This window comes from Ammospiza caudacuta, chromosome 1 (assembly GCF_027887145.1).
Source record: "Ammospiza caudacuta isolate bAmmCau1 chromosome 1, bAmmCau1.pri, whole genome shotgun sequence".
In the NCBI taxonomy this organism is placed as follows: domain Eukaryota; kingdom Metazoa; phylum Chordata; class Aves; order Passeriformes; family Passerellidae; genus Ammospiza; species Ammospiza caudacuta.
This window is the reverse complement of record NC_080593.1, coordinates 46,620,634-46,626,212: the sequence shown is the minus strand read 5'-3', so window position 1 is coordinate 46,626,212 and position 5,579 is coordinate 46,620,634.

Genomic DNA, 5,579 nt, shown 5'->3' with positions numbered 1-5,579 from the left:
CTGAATCTAAATGCCTGAGTGTGCTTTTTGGCTGAAATAAATAGAGTTGTGCCACCCTCCCACCACATGCACACTTGTAGCAAGTTGCTTATTGAAGGCAGCTAGAAATAGTTAAGCTGCAAAACGCCTGGAGATGAGTACGGTAAGTTGATTCTGCTCACTACTACTCAGCAGAAGCTGGAAATTAGGTATTGAAGTGAAATTGAGGATTACACAGGACTAGAATCCCCTGCTATCATTTTTGTAAATGAGCACTTCTCTGGTTATCGTACAAATTCTGCCCTACGGAAAGCGAAGAACAGCAGGCATTAAGGAGGAACATCTTCTGTAAGTTCAGAACATGGCAGACCTACTTTCAGTCTGGAGTAATCAAAAGCAAATTTATTTACTCCATTGACCAGACTGTCACTGGCTTTTCCTTAATTGTATTCTATTGCAGTAGATACAACTGCAGCCTTCAATAAAGACAACACCTTTGTATTGTTTGGGCTAGGTCTCAAGGGGCCTTACAAAGTTTTGTCTTGTACAATTATTAAAAGTTTTGACTAGAAAAGGGGCTTTAAATAAGAAAGCTGCCTTATCTAAAACTCTTCCAAATGCTTTGGCATTTTGTGCCATATGAGGATTTATGAGACTCAGAGTAACAATGGCAAGCTACCAATTTTTATTTTTTGTATGAAGGTGACATAACATGTTTGCATTTACCATTACATAAACTTTTTTTTAACACCTACATATTTTAGATAAGAGGTGTGAGGTGACTCAGGAGCTCCTGCTGATAGGTCTGTTTATATTGCTTTCATGTTGCAAGCCTGTGCAAGGGAGCATACATAAAAAGAAGGAGAGATACTCCTTTATAATGCAATTTGGAGAATCACATACCTCAGGCAAAAACATGAGCTGTATCCAAGTAACTGCAGCCTGCATGGGCTGCTCACTTCTGTGGCTCCTTCTCACTTCACCCTACTGTTATCAGGCTGTATTAGGCTTTAGGACAAGGCTTTGTTGTTTTAACTGCACATGATCTATAGCTAGTGAAGGGGCAAAGTGGGCTCATTCTGTTGCTGAGTACATTTATCTTGAGTTTGAAACATTATGTGTAGTTTCTTACTGGAGGAAAACAAACAAAAAAAAGTGTACTTGAGTACAAAATAAGAAATACTAAATAGGAAATACTAAATTGCCATGGCTGTAAGTCACAACTGCCTCAAAGAACCTGGAAGAACTTGGTTTTATCCATTTAGGAACATCTTTTGAAATGCAGACAGTCTGCATGGCTTCCTGCTCATCTGCACCTTTTATAATTTTTTCCTGTACATTACCAGTATGTTTTGTTTCTTATGTGGCCCAAGATTATATAGTACCTTATGTAAAATGTATTTGCTATTAATAATATGGCACCTAAAGACAAGACTAGTCAAGTGGTGAACAGTTCTCTAGTGACTGCTGAAGACATACTAGTAGTTCACTTACACAACTGCTTTCTGAGCCAGTATTCATCCCCAAAGAAAAACAGCTGGCAAATGCTATTCTCCAGTCTAAATTCTTGCCTTGCATAATTGAAGATGGAAACTGTGCAGCCAAAGCATTGTCATCTGCCTGGAAGTGGTCACTAGTGGTAGAATTAGAGAAAGACTTCTGCAGGAACAAAGACAACAGCTGAAAAAAAATGCAGTTCTCATGTCATAAATGGAGCAAATATGATTAAAGCCTCGACAGAGGTCTAACTAGTGTCTCACTACAAAGCTTCAGCCTAATCTTAGCCTATTCAACATGTACTTGGCTTTCAAGTACATTTACATATAAGTTTCAGTGAATCAACTCATGTCCTCAAGCTCTGCTGCATTTGCAAAGTTTGCCTCTTTCCTGGTAAAGCTAATTTAAGCCAGTCCTACATAGTTTCAGTTTCCCTTACCTAAAGTAATAAAAGAAGTGATCTGGCCTCTGCTAACTTTTAATGCATTCAATCATTTTTTGCAGTTGTTTAAACACATACATAATTGCAAGTTTAATTTTTGTTGTAAAGGATCAGCCAGAGCTGGGACAGTGAATTGTGCCAAGCTTTGCAGAAACCAGGCTCAGACAGATAGTTACATTTGGGGGGAAAATAATTTGATAACATTTTAGAGATTATTTCAGCATTTAAAGCACTACTGTTTTTCTCATTTCACTTCTCAGTGCCTCTTTAAGATGCACAAGTACCTGCCACACTGCATACAGCTAAGGGACACGTGTGGACAGACCTGCAGACCACTGAACTTAGTCAAGAGAGTTTTTTTTTTTTCCTCCTTTGTTTCCCATTTCCAGCTACCTTCCAGTTGTTTCCTGTTTTTTTGCTCTGAATTCCTACATAAAAGGAATTATAATTTAGGCAGACTCTGAACCAGGCTCACCCTTAAAACCAGTTTCTTTCCACTTCATGCTTAACATTAGCCACACAAAGTTCTGTTTAGTTCCACTTTCAGAAGTATTTTAAATACCTCCCTCCTACAGCATTTCTCATGAGTACAGTTCAGCAAGGCAGAGTTCTTACAGAGCCTAAAAACTCAGAGGAGGAGTCTGAAGAGAAAAAAAACAAACAATTCCCAAAATTTAAGAGCTGACATATGCTTCAGCCAGCTCTTTGGCACATGGCAATATCCATATAGACACACACATTTTTCACAGCAGCAAAGTCAGAAACCACAGGTTATATCACGCAGTATGTTAAGCTCAGTGTCATTTTTTACCACTTTTTGGTATGCCTGGGCTTTTAAATTCCCCACTGTGTTTCTGTGTGCATTTCTTCAGATGTGAGAGAGCAACTAAGTTCCCTTCTCCAGTATTTTCCATCTATTTCATATAGTGTGCAAGTGATGTTATTTCCCATAGTTTTAAAGACAAGATGACAGCTGTACATCTGCCCTTCCCTTCAAATAACTGTTCTTCCTCCAGTCTAAGCATTCATGCTTGATTATGCTCACCTGATCCAGAAAGCAGTGCCACAGTACTGGTGATTTGGATTCAGACCAAAAAAAAGATTTTGTAGGCATTCTCTGCTACTATTAAGGCAAACAGTAATTGTGCTTTCATCAATATTAGTCAATAAATTCAAGGGTGGAAGAAAAAAAAACCACATTATTTGTCAGTTGATTTTGAAGTATTATTACAAGAGGAACAATGTATGATCCAACAATTTTGACTCAAGAGAGCTTGAGTTCCAAGTTCCACCCCAACTGAGACTGAGCCACCTGTGTACAGATGTTATGCACAGATGATGTCAATTTGCAGGGAATAAGGTAATCTGAGTAAGGGTCACGATTTAACTGACACAAGTGATCCATTTCCCTATTTTTTATGAATCCAAACACTGCTGCTGATGTTTGTTAAAGAATGAGGTCAAGACCAGAAACATCACAGAAGTAAAGCTCTCTGCCTGCTTTTTTAAGTCAGTCCCTTCTCTAATATAGCATGAAAGACTCGAAACACCAGGAAGAAATTTTTCATACATCTTTAATCATAATACAATAATGTAGTGTTTCTCCCTTTAATGAATAATCTCCATGTCGCCCTTTTTAATGAAAACCAAATACCTGCAAGAAAGTGAAATTGCAGTGCATAAAAAGCATGATGTTAATTTATCTTTCAGTGTCTTTGCCCAACTACTTGCACATGGTCAGAAAAACCTTAACAAATTTTAGGGAATTGCAACCATTCTCTAGACAGAACCTTTGTCTAACTCACATCTAAACCTTACCCAAGGCAGTCAGTTTCCTCCTTCTGGAAAACCCATTTACCAAATCCTCCTCAGACAGGAACAGTGACAGCTGCAATAGAAGTTCTGAAGTTTTCAAACAGCTCCCTATGGCAGAGAACTGGATGTGCAGCAATTAATTTACACAGCATCTTGATTTTGACCAGATGTCACAATCCACAGAAACTACAAGTTACTTTGAAGCTAAATCTACACCAAAATTTTAGTTGTACTTGAAATTCTTACTGATGTAATAGAGGTCTGTGACCTCCTGAGGACTTCAATCAATCCACAAGATGCAGCACCCCACAGGGAATAAAAAGTCACTCTAGAGGAACCCTTTGTCCTAAATTTTCAAAAAGCAGCATCCATAACCAGTTTAAATGGAAGACAAATTTCAAAAATACTGCCAGTGAATTACAAGCAGCTACCAATATAAAAACCAGATGCCTGCAAGTGTCTTCTGGTGGAATTAATTTATTAAAATAATACAGCTTTCTGAGCAGATGGAACTTTAAACAGGCTGGATGTATTTTATTTTTCAAGCAGCACAGGAAAAATCAAATACATTACTTGTATGTTCAATTATCAAGCAGTAGTTCCTATGTTTAAAAACTGCATTCACACCTTCACTTTTACAATTAAATACTGCCACATTAGTTTCTCTGCTTAGTAATAATTTGTATGGAAATCAGAAGCTTGTTTACACAAAATATTATATATAATTATAAAGGTGCTTAAAACAGAAGTACAAAGTCAAACAAGTGCAATGTACCAGAACACTGACCTAAAAATTCTAATTAAATTGTGATATTTAAGGAAACTGGTGTGAGATGTGTACAGGAATTAAGGTCGTGACATGTAAATGACTGATGAAAGATGCTGAACAATTCAGTCAAATGAAATATAAGGTCAGCAACACTTAAGTCTTGTGGGCTTTGGGGGACTTAAATCTCATTTTTATGCTCAACAGGCAGTTTCTCAAATGCTGGCACATACAAAAAGCTGAGGTTGATGGCTGTGATGAGAGAAAGTTGAGAGGTTTGCTATTGTGTTACCTGTAAGTCAGTCAGCTGCATGCTGACAGCCAGAAATACCTTTGCAACATCAAATCAGGACAGAGCTGTAACAATATCTTCCCAGCTGACTGAATGGAGGCACTATCACCAATTCACTCAGGACCCTTTGCTTCTTACAGTGCAGAAAAAGATGTCAGGGCTTTTGAGATGGAAGTCGACTGCCTAAATCTTTCTGAATAATTAATAATGCCTGCCCTGGAAATATTAAAGCAGAGGATAGGAAAATAACTGGCATTTGCATTGGATTTAACTAAAGAGGTTACAAACATTAAGTTAAGAAGAGAACTACATGAGTTTAGAACCTCAGTGGCTGCATGCCTTCCTACAGCCCCAAAGTAAACCTAAGCAAATGTTGGAGAGCAAACGTAGATGTTAATGAAGACAACTAATTATGAAGATCACTGCACCTCCACCCACTCATTAAGTCTTAATCACTCTTTAAATCTGAGTTTAAATCTGAGTCCAACTTGCTAGCAGGGTGTCAGTTCTTAAAAAGACTGAAAAGCTTTTTATTCTGTCATTTGTCAAAGGAAAATATTCTTAATCAGGTTGTATGTTTGGTTCCACAACAGAGACAGGTGGGACAGTGAGAAAAAGGCTGCAAAGAAGGATCTGTCTGGTCTTCTTGTGCATAACAAAAATTGTGGAGTGTCACAACAGAATCACTGTACAAAGCAACAAGCAGCCAATGAGGGCACCTCCTTCTGTCTTTCCTCAGATTAATCCACCAGAAAACAAACAAACAAACAAAGGTCAGCTTTCTAATA